The following is a 17,962-nucleotide window of genomic DNA, read 5'->3' as shown; positions in this document are numbered from 1 at the left end:
ATTATTGGACAAGATCATTTCCAATAATGCTAACTCTAAAATTCTAACTCTAAAATTCTATGAATCTAAATTTAAAATTCTATGAATCTAAATTTAAAATTCTATGAATCAAGATCTTCTTTTCCCCAATCAAGTCCCTGAGTCAAAAAAGGAATTATTAACTGTGTAGGTTTAGGTGGACCACAAAAAGGTAGAAAGATTTTTATAATTTTATTTTGGTAAGAATGAAATGTTTATATGTTTTTTTAAAAACCAAGTTCAAATACCATATGATATCACTTATATATGGAATCTAAAATACGACACGAATGTATCTACAAAACAAAAACAGACTCAGACATAAAGAAGAGACTTGTGGTTGCCAAGGGGGAGGGGGGAGGGAGAGGAATGGAGTGGGAGTTTGGGATTAGCAGATGCAAACTAGTATATACAGATTGGATGAATAACAAGATCCTAGTGTCTAGCACAGGGAGCTATATTCAATATCCTGTGATAAACCATAATGGAAAAGAATATGAAAAAGAATAGATATATGTATAACTGAGTCACTTTGCTGTACAGCAGAAATTAAGTACAACATTGTAAATCAACTATACTTCAGTAAAATTTAAAAAAAACAAGTTCACCTGGGCAACTGCAGAACTGTTTGTGTTTAAGCATGAAATTTGTAAGCATGAAATTCTGTCCTGAAAAATTCCAAACTGAACGGAAGTCCCAAGTCAGAGCCCAGTGCTCTCTGGCCTCTCACTGCCTGGGTAGGTTCCAGGTCCCGGGAGAGAATGCAGTCGGCTGGCTGGGTCAGTAGGATTTGAGTTCTCCCATGCGGTTTGCAGCCACAGCTGGCCAAGTTCATTGTGAGCAGCGCTTCCTGCCTTCCTACCAACTGCATTAGGAAACAAAGACTGTCAAACTAAAGTTTCTGACTGAGGCCTCTGTTGAGAAAGTTACATTATCTATGACATCAGTGACAAGGCCAAAAGCAAGAAAATATATATGAATCTATTCCCTCAAAAGTACTCAGAAAAAGGCAGGGAGGCCAGATGTTTCCTTTCTGAGTGACAAAGGGCCTGAGAAAAATAGGTAGGAGGAACAACTTTGAAAGATCCACTTGGACTGCTTTCTCAGTGCCTAGGGATGCTACCAAGTTCCAAGAGGACACTGCACCCCTGGATCCTAGGACAGGGCCTGGTGAATAATAATGCTCAAGAAATATTAAATAAATATATGGATCAGACAGCTCTGGTCATCGAAAGACTGCTACCTGCTGAGGGTTAACTCAGGAAAAACTCTACTAAACTATAAGCTCAAAAAGGCAGAGATTAGCTCTTATTCATTTTGTGGGGCTTGACAACATCAGTAAACATTTGTTGAAATGAGTTGGCCAAGAGCTCTTCTAGTTAGGGGGGAAAGTGAGTCAACAAAGGAGCTGGTAGTAAAGGTTACAAAAGGCTGTATATATAATATAAGTTATACATACAATTTTTTCTTGAACAATTAAGGACACCTAACTATCAACGGCAATATTTATTTCAGTAAGAGAAATAGCATTTTTCAAGGAAATGGGTTTATGAACATTAATATGATAGTTTTAGGACAAAACATTGAGTGATTTATAATAGTGAAACATTTGAATTGCCCTAACTCAACAGGGAACTTGTTAAATAAACTATGATGCTTTCGTGCAATTATATTTTTAGTTAATATCACGTTTTCAAAAACATTTAATGTCATGGGGAAATTTATATGTGTTAAATCAAAAAGATGTGATAGGGCTTCCCTGGTGGCGCAGTGGTTGAGAGTCCGCCTGCCGATGCAGGGGACACGGGTTCGTGCCCCGGTCCGGGAAGATCCCACATGCCGCGGAGCGGCTGGGGCCGTGAGCCATGGCAGCTGAGCCTGCGCGTCCGGAGCCTGTGCTCCGCAACGGGAGAGGCCCCAACAGTGAGAGGCCCGCGTACCGCAAAAAAAAAAAAAAAAAAAGATGTGGTAGCAGGAACTGTTGATTCCTCCCAGCCCTATCTCCCACCTCTTCCCGAACAACACGGTCTTGTCAAGGTTTCTACCTGCCTCTGCATAGCTGTGTGCTTCAGGGAGCAGCCCTGCTCTGGGGAGCCCATCACCAGTGGTCGCCATGAATGCCCCTTGTGGTAGGTTGAGACGTGGGTAGGTATGAGGTCATTTCAGCCCAGTGAAATGTTTGGGGAGGGGAGGAAGCTTCTGGAAAAGTTTTCCTCCATCTTGAAAAGAGAAGCAAGAAGCCAAAGTTCTGTTTCTACTAAACGTTGGTGGGTCTGCACATGATGTCTGCACCATGTGGCTGCCACGCAGCGAGGCTGGGCTGAGCTGACACCAGGAGAAGGCGGGAAGATGGGAAGGCCCAGATAGGGGAGGGGGCGGCTGCTAATCCACTGGGTGCTCAACCTTGGCATCATCTGCTGTAGGTCAGTGGCCAAAAGTCAATTCATCAAATGCCCACCCACTGTAATCAATTCCCCATACGCCCAATTTGCTGAATTTACTCACTTATTTCAACTATTTAGATATTTAGATATAGTTGACTGATTTTCATTTAGTCTTCAAAATAGTACTTAAGGAATATTAAATTTGTTTTAGTCCCAGTTCCTTGTTGCTATAACTTGAGACTGACTTTTAATTAATTGTCCCTCTTAAGAAGTCACCTTATCTCTGGACTTACGTGAGCCAATTATTTCTGATTGTTTAAGACAAATGAATATTGAGTCCTGGTTTTCTCTTACTTGCAGCTGAAAGCATATGAATATCAATACATGTAGGTTAAGAGAGAGAGAGAGAGAGGGAATTATCTCTCACTTATGCCTGAATTGTAGGAATGGGAATATGGCTGATTTGTGCATCTATTATGCTTATCTTTGTACTTTTCTATATTTTCCAATTTTTAAAATAATGAACATCTATTGCTACTATAAATAAAGTGGAAAACTAGTCTTAAAAGCTGGGTTAAGTGCTATAAATGTTGTCAGTGCTAATCTCAGAGGGTTGTAAGACCATTGAGAACTGGCATTGAGTTAGGCTTAGTGAGTGGTGGGTGGGCAGGGAAGGCTTCCCAAAGGAGAAACCATTGACTTAATTCTAGAAGAATGAGTATGCATAGGATGAGTTGGAGGAGGTGAGGGTTAGGACCTCTGACTCCACTGTTCCTGATTTGGTTGAGGACGACTAGGGGAACACTTTCAGAATATTTATTGTCTCCTCTATGCCTTACGCTTTTCAAATATTCAATCTCCTTTCACCATCACAACAATCTTGAAAGCAGGTATTATTATCTCCATTTTATAGAGGTAAGGCCTGAAGCTTAAAAGCTCACACAACGAACAAATGGTGGAGCTGCAATTTTAATATAGGTCTGATGTTAAACATCACAAGCAGCAGCCCTCATAGATGAGCTTCCTGGGAGTGGAAAATCAGGACGTGGAAACAACCTAAATGCCCATCAACAGAGGAATGGATAAAGGAGATGTGGTACATATATACAATGGAATATTACTCAGCCATAAAAAAGAACAAAATAATGTCATTTGCAGCAACAAGGATGGACCCAGAGATTATTATAGTAAGTGAAGTAAGTCAGAGAAAAACAAATATCATAAGATATTGCTTATATGTGGAATCTAAAAAAATGGTACAAATGAACTTATTTATAAAAGAGAATAGAGTCACCAATGTAGAAAACAAACTTATGGTTATCAGGGGATAAGGTGGGGTTGGGGATAAATTGGAACATTGGGATTGACATATATACACTACTATATATAAAATAGATAGGACTTCCCTGGTGGCGCAGTGGTTATGCAGGGGACACGGGTTCGAGCCCTGGTCCGGGAAGATCCCACACGCCGCAGAGCAACTAATCCCATGCACCACAACTATAGAGCCTGCACTCTAGAGCCCGCGAGCCACAACTACTGAAGCCCATGTGCCTAGAGCCCGTGCTCCACAACAACAGAAGCCACCGCAATGAGAAGCCCACGCACCGCAACGAAGAGTAGCCCCTGCTCGCCGCAACTAGAGAAAGCCCGCACACAGCAATGAAGACCCAACACAGCCAAAAATAAATTAATTTTAAAAAAATAAAAAATAAAGTCTCTGTGGAGACGTTAAGTACATATATATAAAATAAATAACTAATAAGGACCTACTGTATAGCACAGGGAACTCTTCTCAATACTCCGTAATGGCCTATATGGGAAAATAATCTAAAAAAGAGTGGATACACGTATAACTGATTCACTTTGCTGTACAGCAGAAACTAACAACATTGTAAATCACCTATACTCCAATAAAAATTGAAAAAAAAATCATAGGATGTTAGAGCTGCAGACATTCAGATGAAGAACAGCTGTGATTATGTGTAATCGAAACCCAACTCAAAGCACTTAAACAAAAGTGGAATGTATTGCCTTACATAGCGACGAAGTCTGAAAAGAGTGGAACTCGCAGGAGGCTTGGCTGTACGCAAGGGTTAAGGTTGTGGCCAGTACAGTCAACATTTTTCCTACAAAAGGAGAGAATCCTCTCCCAAGACTGCAGAGAGGGGACCGTAGGAAAGACACCTCTGCGATGCCACTGACCACCCTCTGTCGTCCCCAAAACTGAGGCCCCAAAGTAGCAGCTTCTCAAAGTCAACTAAGGTCAAGGTGGTCCAAACACCCATCCAAAAATCTGTGAAAAGGATCTGCATCATTTTGTTATTTGTTGTTTATGTATCACTGTTGTCTGTCCTTAAAAAAAATCTTATCACCTAAGAAGTCTGGACACAGCTACTTGGTCTTTGTTTCCACAGACAGAGGAAAGGAACTCACACTTCCTGGCATCCAGCAGTAATGAACACTGACCACAGGGTGACCTTTCAAGGTAAGGCTTTCATGAGCATTAGGCAGAATGCCTGCTTTTCAACCCAGTGCGGAATATTTATATTTTAGAACCTTTCGATTAAACCACTGCTGCAAGAAAGTGGACCATCTATTTCTTTTTCCTGTACTTAGTCCTTAGATCAGGAGTGGACAATTTTTTTCCACAAAGGATCAAATAGGAAATATTTCTGGCTTTGCAAACCATATGGTCTCTGTAGCAATGATTCAACTGCAGTCAAAGTGCAAAAGCAGCCATGGACAAAATGTAAATAAGCAAATGAGCATGGCTGTGTTCCAATAAAATTTCATTTTCAAAAACAGGAAGTGGGCTATATTTGGTTTGCAGGCCTTCGTTTGCCAATCCCTGCCCTAGAGCACTGATTTTTCTTTAAAAATTGCTGATCAAAAAGCACCATTAAAAAAAGAACCCATGACAGAGAAAGATAATTTCACATTTTATAGGGGTGTATTCTGTTTTAGTTGTTTTGATGATTATCTAAAGGAATCAGTATGAAATACAAATTATTGTTACCTGTTCTGTGCTTCTGTTCATTCCAGAAAAGGAATAACCTTATCAAGGCATGTAGCTTAAAATCTTTAAATTAATATAACTATTTTAATAGAATAATAAATTTAATGTTCTAAAACCCTATATTCCAAATATAAATTTGATTAAGAGAAAGAACTACGTAGTCTGAACTCTGAGTAGATGGAGTGATCATAAATTTGCAGGACAAATAAATTATATTTTCCTTACTGTGAAGGGGAAACTGACTGATGCAAGAATAACCACTATTTTATAAATTTATTTATTTATTTTTGGCTGCGTTGGGCCTTCATTGCTGTGCGCAGGCTTTCTCTAGTTGCGGTGAGCAGGGGCTACTCTTTGTCGCGGGGCGCGGGCTTCTCATTGCGGTGGCGTCTCTTTGTTGCAGAGCATGGGCTCTAGGTGCGCGGGCTTCTCATTGTGGTGGCTTCTCTTGTTGCAGGGCACGGGCTCTAGGTGCGCGGGCTTCAGTAGTTGTGGCACATGGGCTCAGTAGTTGTGGCTCATGGGCTCTAGAGCGCAGGCTCAGTAGTTGCGGCACGTGGGCTTTCCCTAGTTGCGGCGAGCGGGGTCTACTCTTGGTTGCGGTGCACGCAGTGGCTTCTCTTGTTGCGGAGCACGGGCTCTAGGTGCGTGGGCTTCAGTAGTTGTGGCTCGCAGGCTCTAGAGAGCAGGCTCAGTAGTTGTGGCGCATGGGCTTAGTTGCTCCGAGGCTATGTGGTATCTTCCCAGACCAGGGCTTGAACCTGTGTCCCCTGCACTGGCAGGCGGGTTCTTAACCACTGCGCCACCAGGGAAGCCCGGGAATAACCACTATTTTAAATCTCTAGAAATCCCTGCCCAATGACAGATGTAGAATTCAAAACTTGTTCACAGATTATACTTGGCTTTTCAAAAATTGGTAACACTTTATTTTTATAAATTAAAAATATTCAGACTAACATGAACTTTTAACATTTATTAACATACAGTTCTAAATGTATACACCATCTTATTAAAACTTAAAAGAACTCCGTTTTGGTGATCGCTATTATCATTTTCTTCTACCATGGCGAAAACATCCTCAAAAATATAAACTTAGCTAACATGTACATGGTAGCCTCAGACACTAGGTGCATTGGGCATTATTATCCTTACTTTCAGACGTAACGCAGCATCAAGATCAGGAAGGTGAGCTGATTCTTCTCTAGTCACACACTAGTGACCAGCAAAGTTAGAACCAGAATCTAGATTTTTGGACTCCAAGTCCATACTCTTGTACTCTACCATATTGAGCTAACTGGCCTCATTGACACTCCGACTTTTCTAATCTTCAAATGTTTCACAGATTTATAAAACTGAGTAAAAGAGTAAACGATTTCAATTTTCAATTGCAACTTAGAGAACTATTTTTTGAAAATCACAACAAAAAAGTTATATGTGTTAGGCAGATCACTTAAATCTGTAGAACGAAGGGGTAGTACTAGATATGGGGTTTCAACCTGTGCTCTGTGGATGCCTAAAAGCTCAGGTGAACCTCAGGAATCAGGAGCTTTTGAATATGCTTAAGTCTTCCACAGTTGATGTCATGTTTTTGGCCCAGCCGTGAAAATTGACTATCCAAGAAGGCTATGTACCAGTTTTAATATTTTATTTTGCTATATTAGTGAACCCTGTAGAATTTTATTTGAAAAAATATTACTTTGCTAAATAATTTACTAGGCTAAATAATTTTTCTTCCAGCTTTCATATTTTGTGATACTCTGATTTCAGAATCAAATCTATATCTGAATGTGAAAAATATACAATGAGGAGAGCAAACAATTACATTGTTCCTTACTTCCTTCCTTTCTTTCTCTCCCTCTCCCTCTCTTCCTTCCTTTCTTCCATCTTCCTTCCTTCCTTTTTTTTTTTATAATAGCCTTTCTGATGGGTGTGGCCTGACTAGTTTTTAATCAAGTAAGAAGCTGAAGAAGAAAGGAAACAAACGAGCATAAGAACCCAGTGACATTAAAGCAGAACCAAAGCAACTCAGAGACTTCATCTAAGCAGCGGTTGTAGGGTCTCCTTGCCACATCCTGCTGTGGATATTCCCTAGGGATCTCCATACACTAATGAGAAAGCAGAGGCACACGATTATGTTTTATGCCAAATATGTTATGACTTCAATCTGTTGTTCTCTGGAGTCATAGGTAGGATATCTGATTGAAGCAACCTTATCAAAAGTTCTGTGGATACAATATTAACTAAACTACTTTTTATATAGACTCTAAGGTGGATGGATTGCCTCCCAAACCCGTCTCCTGTGCAAAGCATACTCTTGAGTTCCAAATACATAGATGGCAATTTAAGGACATAAAGCAAAATCAAAGAATTCAGAAAAAAATAAATTACACATTCTTAGATCTGGAATGTCATGTTTGAGTGGATGTTACTTTTCCAAAATAAATGGAAACCTCCAATACCAAGATTATCTAGGAGATCAGTGTCTAACCCTTCCTTCAGTGTTCCCTTCCATCACACTTGTGATTCACCTAAGCACCCCCTTGGGTTTCAGTGACCTTCAAAGGGTCGTCTGATTCCTATACCCAAGAGAGCACAATACTTATATCTCAACAATTTAGCATTGCCATTGTTTCTCACTGCCAAATGGAGTTTCGTTGCATAGTTGTCACCCTCAGGCAAAAGAGGCGGCTAGTCTACTCCACACAATACTGCTCTGTCTTGATCCCCATCGTAGTCCTAGAGAGAATGAGCTTAGTTGAGTTTGCTCTGCTCAATCAAGCTGCCTCTACAGTGAATACAGCCACACACGGCCATCGCTGCAGGGAAAAAAAAGCTTTGTGCCAGCCAGAGTGGCTGGGTTGGAAGGAACACTTAGCACAGCCACAAATGTGTTCAAGCAGCCTTTACAAATCCTGTGGAGCTCGGCTTTAGTCTGGGTTACCGGCTTGGAAACACATTTTCCTCAAGATAATTTTTAAATAGACTTTGTTTTTTAGATTAACCAAAGTGTTAGGTTCTCAGCAGAATTGAGCAGGAAGTGCAGAGAGCTGCCCAATAGCTTCACTGCTCTGAAAATCCTCTGCAGCGCCTATCCATCCCTCCTTCTCCCCTAACCACTGGCAACCACTATGTTTATGTCTCCGTAGCTTTGCCTTTTCCAGAATGCCATGTAATTGGAATCATACAGCATGCAGCCTTTTCCAACCAGTTTCTTTCACTTAGCAATATGCATTTAGGTGTCCTTCATGTCTTTTCGTGGCTTGAGAACTCTTTTTTTTTTTGGTATATGGACATAAGTTTTTAACTCATCTGCATAAATACCAGAGTGTGATTCCTGAATTATAAGGTAAGAGTATGTTTAGTTTTGTAAGAAGCTGCCGCACTGTCTACCAAAGTACCTGCGCTGTTCTGCATCCCCACCAGCAATGAACGAGAGTTCAAACGCTCCTTGTCAGCATTTGGTGGTATCAGTGTTTGGATTTTGGCCATTCTAATAGGTATGTGTTAGTCTCTCATTGTTGTTTTAATCTGCATTTCCCTGATGACACGTCATGTAGAGCATCTCTTCCTATGCTTATGTGCCATCCGTGTATCTTCTTTGGTGAGGTGTCTATTCAGATCTTCTGCCCATTTTAAAATCTGGTTCTTTTCTTATTGTTGAGTTTTAGTAGTTCTTTCTATATTTGGGGTAACAGTCCTTTATCAGACGTGTCTTGTGAAATATTTTCTCCCTGGCTTCTCATTCTCTCCACAATCTTTCGCAGGGCATCCTCAAGATAAGTTTATTTCTGACAACTCATTGCTCTGCTGTGCCGCTAGACTTCGGTCTGGATCATGCTATCAGTATTATTACCTACACTACCCTCTGTCTTAAAATTCCCTCCCTCGAGACTGTGTTCTTAAACAGATGGAACCACGTCATGCCTAATTGATTTGGGATATCAGGGCTCTCAGGCCAACCTCTATGCAGTCACAAAAGGCTCTGTTACGTGCTAACCCACGACATAGCTGTCTGGACACCCTCCATTTGCCTGAAAGGATCATATAAGTGATCCATGACAGGACAAAGATTGGATTTAAAATTTTTTTTTGGATCAAAAAATACAGAGTTGAAACTATACTGTATTGTATTGCAGTGGTAGATGCATGTCATGGATGCTGTTACATGTATACATGTCAAACGCCAATTATGCATCAGGCAAAATCCACAGACCATACAACAATAAGAGTGAGTCCTAATGGAATCTATGGACTTGAGTTAATAATCGTATACCAGTACTGGCTCATCAATTGTAAAAGATGTACCACACTAACTCAAGACGTTAATAATAGATGAAACTGTGCGTTGGGTGCTGTGGTACAGGGGTGTACAGGCACTCTCTGTACTTCATGCCCCATTTTCAGAAAACCTACAACTGCTCTAAAAAATAAAGTCTATTATTTAAAACAGATACACTGCCTCAACCTTATAAAGTAGTTTTATTTACATTTCAGATTAGTTGATTTGTTCGAAGAACATTTTTTAAAAAGGTAAACACAATAACAAAAAGTTAAAAACATCAGTTCATTTAGGTAGAAAGTTAATTACCTAACTAACGATGTAGTGTCTTAAACATAACTCTCCCTCCCTGATTCTCTGCTCAAGTGACTCAACTAACGTAGAAGGAGAATTTCATCCCACCAGTGGAAACTGGAACATATTCTTGCATTCTTGAGATTGTGGCAGGCAGAACTCTAGGAGGGTTCCCTAAGAGTCCCACCTCTGGGTGTACACAGCTTGGGTAACGCCTTCCTTTTGAATGTGAAGGGAACCTTTGAATACGAAGGGTAGCTGCTCCCTTGATTACATTGTGTCACATGGCAAATGCTGATGGGATGGATAGTCACTCCCCTGATCGCATGATGTTTCATAAGACACACTTGTAGCAAGACACTAAGGAGACTGCAGTCAGAGCAATGCACTTCTGCTGGCCTGGAAACTTGCAAACATCTGCTTTGTGACCTGCCTTCGGGGGCCACGCGGCAGCAGACTGCAAGTGGCCTTAGGAATTGAGCACAGTTCTCAGCAAGGAAACAGGGGCCTCGGTCCTTTGGCAAGGAACCAAATTCTGCCATACACTTAATGAGCTTGGTAGAGGATCCAGAGCCTCACGTGGGAACAGCAGCCGCGGACAACACTGTGATTGTGGCCTGGTGGCACCTGATCAGAGGACACGCCTGGACTCCTGACCCACGCAAACTATTACATAATACATGCATGTTATTTTAAGCCATTAAGTTTGTGGTCATTTGTTATGCAGCAACAGAAGACTAATACAGAGGCCATACAGGGGAGAGTCAGATTACAAGAAAGCCTGTGTGGTCTTGCCCACCTCTCCTCGGGGAAACCCTTGGACTCCATGGTCAGATCTGTGTTTGAGGGCATCCTTTCACCAGCCTAAATCCTTCCAGTTGGCCAGAGGAATAGCTCCAATCCCAGCTGGCCCCATGGCTGTCTGCCTTGTGGAGAGGACTCGGCATGCCAGCCGGCTTTCCTCTGGCACACCTGAAAGGTATCCACCTGCTCTATGCCCTCACCTCCAACCCACCTAAAAATAGGCTCACTCACTATTGGTCGAGGCTGTTTCTTCCTGGGAGATCCCAGAGCCAGAGCAATGTGAGTGCTAAAGAGACTCACTCCAGCTAATACAAGTAAATAAGCTAGACAGCAGCAACATCAGTAACTACAGAAGTAGAATCTTCCGGTCAGAAGAGGAGCGCCAAGATGACCGTTTAGAACAAAGGAACCTCTATGAAACAAGAACCAGGAGAGAGTTTGGAAGAAACATCCTAGTTCGTATTCACAATGAGATTTGAGAGGATATTGCATCCATTAAACAAACAAACCAACCAGGTTTTCATCAAAATAAATGCTCTGAAAGTAATTCTTTGACAAAAATTTTAAACCGTAATTGCCAAAATAAAAATCTAAATAATGACAGTGGATAATGTAATAGACGATCCCAAAATCTGAATGATATTGACGGAGTGTACACACAAGAGAGCTCATGGGAAAAGAAAAGTACTTTGGAGAACAGATTTAGAAGCCTAATCTAAAAATAATCAGAGTTCTAAATGCAAAAAAAAAAGGAAGCAGTAGAGAATGAACAATCAATGAAATAATAAAAGGCAATTCTTCAGAGCTGGAGAAAGGATTGTGCCTGCAGATTGAAAATGTTCATTGACTAACCACAGCATTATTTTTCAAAAGCCCATTTCTAATATCAAGAACCATGAAGGGTGTGAGGTTTTACCAGAGTTACAAGTTAACAAGGAAAAGAATAACTCAGCATCATAGATAATTCAGAGATTCAGAATGTAATAGTATACCAACCATGTACGCTTTTAGGATAATTACTTGTGAAGATACTTTAGTTAAATAAAATCTGAATCACAGTAAAGACCAAAGGAAAGGAAAAGATACAATATACAAGAAGGGACACTAAGTGGTAAAAATCCAATAAAATTTAGAGTAAAAGCTAAATAAAATTTGAGAAATGAAGTGTGATGCAATTAAAAGTAATCTTGAAAAAGAAGTCCTATTGTAAGAAAATAATTATCAGAGCTTCTGGAAAATTGGGCAGATTATTCAGTAAAACCTGGGGAAAGGACAGAGGAAGGGAAGGAGGGAAAAATAAAAGCTTGCAAAGGGTTCCCATTGGGGTAGGAAGTCCAGGACATTGTTTTAATTTGACGTAGATTCCGACAGAGAAATGCAGACTCACATGTCTTTGGTAAAATATAATAGCGACCACCAGTAGGACTAAAATAATACGTAGAACTGCCTAGTCAATAAAGAAAAACATATAAAAACTGGTCTAATGAAGGATAAATCAAGAGAGGAAGATAAGAGTAAATCTTAGAAGTTCTCATCATAAGAAAAAAACTGTAACTATGTGTGGTGATGGACGTTAACTAGACTTATTGGGTGGTCACTTCACAAAATGTACAAATTTCAAATCATGTGGGACACCTGAAACTAACATAATGTTACATGTCAATATGCCCCAAATACAAAAAGAGAAAGAGAGAGGAGGAAAAAACAATAGGGGAGGGGGCCTTTCTGCAGTGTTCCCTCATGGGACCTGCCTCCCACCATGCCCTTCCTAGCTTCCCCTCCGGAAGAGTCATCTGTACCAAAGGACGAAGCACTGGGTGTTAAAATGGACTTGGGGACCGAAGCACTGGGTGTTAACAGGTATGAACTCATGGCTGACATCACCACATTCACCTTTTCTTTCCCTGTGTCTGGTGGGTCAACTGACCCTGGGCCCGAGGAAGCTCGGCAGATTCTCTCTCACGTGCACGCCTGGGCAAGCTCATCATTGCTCGGGACTGTGGGGAAGTGAGAATCCTACCATTCAGACTTGGGCAGGAGGGGAGTGAGGGCGTCTCCCACACTTCATGTCTGAACCACATTCTGGAGAGAGCGTTTTCAGGGCTCAGTGTTTAAATACCCACGTAGCTAAGAGTAAAGGGGCACCCTTGTCTTTTCGCCTGCTGTGGAAAGCCGAGGGGACCGACACTGATTGGTTGGATCAGCTGATACACTTGGGGAGGGGTCTTTGATCATAATACCATGATGGTTGAACTGGTAAAACTTCAAACACATCTCAACAAGAACAGCTTCAGCTGCAGAAACAGCAACAACGGAAAATTGACCCTCGTACAATTTAGTAGGTAGGTATGTAAAGGCTTTTGAGGAAAGGGAGAGAAATGAAACTGTAACATTTTAAAGTCTGTTGACTTTGACCCAGAAATTCCTCATGTATAATTTACCTTCAGGGGAAAACTTGGTCATGGGTGTGTAAGAATTCAAAGATGCTCACCGCAGTGTTTTTTGTAATCAAGAAACATCACTGAGGGGAACCCTAAGACTTCTTCAGGAGGAGATACAACTGATAGGCGGTTCTGTCAGTCAATGGCTGCAGCCAATACAAAAAATGGGGTTGATTTACACATATTAATCTGTAAAGTTATATAAAATTCATTAAGTAAAGAAATTCCATTGCAGAGCATGATATTATGATCACATCCATGTGTGTGCGTGTGTGTTTATCCTTAGAAAGAGGGCTGGCAGGATATTTTTGATCTCTCTGGTCTCTGGGGAGTGTGAGACTCTAAGGGATAGTCACATTTTTCTTTTTTGCATTTCAGTACTGCTTGATTTTTCCATGATGAGAATGTTAACCTCTCTTTTTTTTTTTTTTTTTTTTTTTCGTTACGCGGGCCTCTCACCGCCGCGGCCTCTCTCGTTGCGCGGAGCACAGGCTCCGGACGCGCAGGCTCAGCGGCCATGGCTCACGGGCCCAGCCGCTCCGCTAACCTCTCTTAAAGAAATGAAAGATAGTCAATTTAGTGGGAAAGTGTTATATTTTTGGATATTTGGAAATTTGCAAAGTATTACTTTATGCAAGGAAATGCTTACTGGGTGATTGGTTTCCTATGTTACCTTGCTCATCTAATCTTAGCAGCATTATAGAGGTATTTTCCTAGTTAATTTGCACAGAATCAATATTCCCCCCACCCCTTTCTGGCCAATTTTATGGAATCCAAGAATAAGCCCATGGGCTCATTCTGGTAATGTTTAAATTTCCCATATTACAGACATTATTTATTATCATCTGATCATCAATATAATGATATAAAAACCTATATATTGATTATTGTCATCTGATAATAGCACTATATACAACATAAAAAACCATATATTGATGATCAGATGATAATAGGCTGTGACAGAAAAGTTTAAAGAGTGAGTATATATTGCTTCCAAGAGGTGCAAAAAGCTCTATGGGCATAATCACAGAAAAATTTAATACAGTACTAAAAACTAAGTAGAGACCGATGCTATGACCATTTTATGAGTGGAAAACTGAGGTAGCCTGAGCTATGGACACACTGGAAAAATAGAAACGTTGGGAATAGGTGTAAAAGCTTTTGATTCTTTTCCAGACATTCATGCAAAAGTCCCTTCCCTCCTTTTGAAATCTTTTTGGTCAAAATCCCTGGTAGTTCTATTTTTCAGTCTGCCAGTAACAATTATGTCACAAACATCAAAGCAGTTTACCATACACATCCATAATCATTTCGACTGGTCAGCAAGGTTGCCTTATATGTACTTTGCATTATTTTTTAACCGACAGCAATACTTCAGTCACAGAGATTTTGTCCTAGATCATCACCTGGACTCTATTTAGAATATTTTTGTTTTCTTTAAATTAAAAACAAGTACATGTAGAAAGAAGGTAGGAACTTAGTTTTAAAAGTCAACGTTGAGAAAGGCCTTTCATTAGTTCTGCAGAATTTTAATAACTGTTTACCAACCTTTCCTGCAGTTAGATTTCCATTTGCAACACTTCCCTTTTCTGATCTGAAGGGCAGGTTTGTCCTGACACCCCCGAGTCACTCGTACTTAAGGCAACTGACTCAGGCTTCCCCGGGGTTTTTCGCCCGTCAGTTTCTCTCTATATATGGTAATAATGCTCAGCAGATCCGCGCGCGCTTCCCGGAGGAAAACTGGAAAGAGAAATCACGTGAGCGTAACTGGAGCCTGCGGTTGGCCTGGGCAGCTCCTCCTCAGTGAAGAGGTGAGAGGCGATTAAGAAAGACTTACCTCTTCCTGGAGAGATTTCAGTCCACGCTGCCTGCCCGGAGCCACCAGCTTCCCCTAGGTCGCGCGGCATCACCTGCCGTCCTCCGTCCCTGCCGGGGTCCCGGGTCCCAGCGCCCCCGCTGCTGCTGAAGTGCTTACCCTCCCTCCCGAGATCTCACCGAATCGCGCAGGGCGGTTATCCTCCTGGGTCACTCTTCAAAGCAATTACATATTAGAGTCAGGTGTGAAGTCCACTGTCAGCTGCTTTCTACTAACTGAAGTACAATTCTATCCAGAAGCAGAAGGATAAACTAAATGTCTCCCTTAAGTAACTTGGGGTTTCTCAGCCCTGGGGTGTCAGGGCTCTTCTGAAACGGTGGCACAGGCTCTCGGATGATGATGCTCTATGGCTTTTGGGAACAATCTCATTGCTGTTCATCCTGACCATAGCTTCCGTCTGTATATTCCCACTGTGCCCTTCCCACCGGAACTCCCCCCAACTCTGCCCTGCAAAAATCAATCAATAAATACTGTATTGTAATCAGTATAATTTCACTTCATACTGTCAAGACCACTTTCATTATTTGTTCCCTCCACTGTTTCCTTCCTGGGCAAAACCAAACAAAGTCAATCAAACCAAAAACTTCAGAAGAACAAAGTGCGTGTACTCAGGTCTCAATAGTCTGAAAATCCTCACTTTTTCAGCGGAATGCAGATAGATGTAGGTATGAGAGGTTTTGTTTTCTTATAAGAGATTAGAGGATAAACAGAAATGTGTGAGCCATGGTGCTTAGTTTTTCCAGCCTGTCGTTTTATGTTTTTGGAATGGGATGGGGAAAATGTAGTTATTGTCTGCCATCTAATGGACTGAGTTGGAATTGCACCTTGCCGCCAAGATCCAGTAGCTAAAATTCATACAAATAGTGTACTGATTCAGATAAAGAATGATGAATTCTACAAACAAGTCTACTTTCAAGCTTCAGAGTTCCACAGGTTAAAAAAAAAGTGAGCATTCTTGGTTGTAGACTTTTCCCTTTCATCACTTTAAATATATCATGTCATTCCCTTTTGTTCTGCAGTTTCTGTTGAAAAATCAGCTGATAGCTTTTTGGGAGTTCCCTTGTATGTTGTTTGTTGCTTTTCCCTTGCTGCTTTTAGTGTTCTCTCTTTACATTTAAGTTTTGTCATTTTGATTACAATGCGTCTTGACTGTATGGGACTCTCTGTGCTTCCTGGGCTTTGGTGACTGCTTCCTTTCCCAGGTTAGGGAGGTTTTCGGCTATTTTCTCTTCAAATATTGTCTTGGACCCCTTGTCTCGCTCTTCTCCTTCTCGCACCCCTATAATGTGGGAAAAAAACCAATGAAAAGGACACAATGATAAACATTTATTGCAAAGCTGGAGAGCAGGAGTTTATGTTAAATCAAGATGGAAAGAATCAAGAAAATCTCACAGAACCACGTGACGAACAGCTGTGTGCAGTGAGGAAGAATTGTCAGCAATGAATGCATGCACAGTACTATGGAGAGCAATGGCTTGAAATGACGGCCCAAGAAAGCAAAGCAAAGCAGTCTCAGTCTATACTGCCAGAGTGGAACTTCAGTCATCACCCAGGCTATCCTGTACATCCAGTTAGTATTTACGCTTTTCAGTTTTTTCCTTTATCATGCTTCTGCTACCTCTCCATTTTTCTCTGTTCCCACTACTAAGAATGGGTAGTAGATAATTTTCCACATTCCTTTCCATCTTAGCTCTAACCAGCCTGTGTATTATTTGCCAGATTAATCTTCCTTCAACGCTGGGTCACTATTGCTTGAAACTATCCTGGAACCTTATTTCCCTTTCTTCCTAAATACCTCTTCCATCTGGTTTCACGGTTGCTTTAATCAGGTCTCACTACCTACACAATTTTACTCCCTACTCTTTAACTTTTTGCCAGTCGCTTCGTAGCCCCTCGAATAACCCTGGCCCCTGTTCCTTTCAAGTCTTCCTTGACTGTAGCTCCTCTCATGAGGAACACCTGTCCTCCTCTCCTTTTGTGCAGCCAAATTCTCCTCACTCAGGATCCAGCCCAGCTGTTGCCCCTCAGTGGACTCCCTTCTTACCTGTGAAATTTTAGAGAAATTAGAGATTCTGTTCTGAAACTGAGTCCTTGGGCAAATACTGTCCAATGGTTTACTATTACTTCTCAGATTTGAGTTCCATCTCCTGCAAAATCTGTTATGAAATACTCAAGGCCAGATACTCTTTCTTACCCACTTGCCATCCCCCCTCAGGATCTATATTTCTGGGAAACTGGGAGCTCATAGGTATTTGATGATGGGTTTTCTTGAGCCTCAGCGCAATTCTGCAAGGAAGATGCAGCTGGATGGTTATTCCCATTTTATGAATGAGGACGCTGAGGCCCAGAGCATTTGCAAGACTTGCTCTCGTCAGTGACAGAGCCAGGGCAGGAGCGCTGGGGTCTCCTTCACGTCTAGGGCTCCCCTTGGTGCTGCCCTCAGACCCGCACTGATAGGTGAAGTCATGCCTCAAGCCCTTCTTCACTTTCAGATAGATAACTGAATTTTCTTACAGATAACTGACATGGGCTCATGTTATAGGGAGTGCCCAGGCAACAGAATATCGTCAGGGTGTGTAGTTATGCCTCCTGCTTGGCAACTTCAGTTCTTTCTGGGTGGTTATGCCACATTTTCAGCCCACACCCATTTGTCCTGTTTGAAAACCACAAACCGCTTCTTGGGCGACAACATTTTCCAGCACAGCCTCTGATTAAGCGACTGATGTGCTTGTTTAAACCTTTAAACAACTGTGAATGTGACTTGTCTCCTGCCCCTTCTCACGTGATGAAAGGTATCCTGGGGCGCCCAAGCTCACGCAGTGTGCTAATTAAAAACAACTACTACCA

The 17,962-nt window shown here is 41.5% G+C and overlaps 1 protein-coding gene across 2 annotated transcripts in view; it reads right to left on the bottom strand.

Annotated features, from left to right (window-relative positions):
• Nucleotides 1-15,253, bottom strand: part of ITGB1 (integrin subunit beta 1) — a 79,845-nt gene extending 64,592 nt beyond the window's left edge. Inside the window, exon 1 of one of the 2 annotated variants that reach the window (XM_027121780.1) lies at nucleotides 15,235-15,253. The gene's annotated coding sequence lies outside the window, so the exon portion shown is untranslated. Of the gene's footprint in view, nucleotides 1-14,787; nucleotides 14,807-15,234 lie in introns of those variants that run through there. The other variant, XM_027121777.1, reaches the window with a different exon arrangement.
• Nucleotides 15,254-17,962: the final 2,709 nt, after the last annotated feature.

Source organism: Aethalodelphis obliquidens, unplaced genomic scaffold (genome assembly GCF_003676395.1).
Source record: "Aethalodelphis obliquidens isolate GAN/ISIS:26980383/991018 unplaced genomic scaffold, ASM367639v1 scaffold23, whole genome shotgun sequence".
NCBI lineage: Eukaryota > Metazoa > Chordata > Mammalia > Artiodactyla > Delphinidae > Aethalodelphis > Aethalodelphis obliquidens.
The sequence above is the reverse complement of the archived record's forward strand: the minus strand, read 5'-3'. Positions and strand labels throughout refer to the sequence as shown.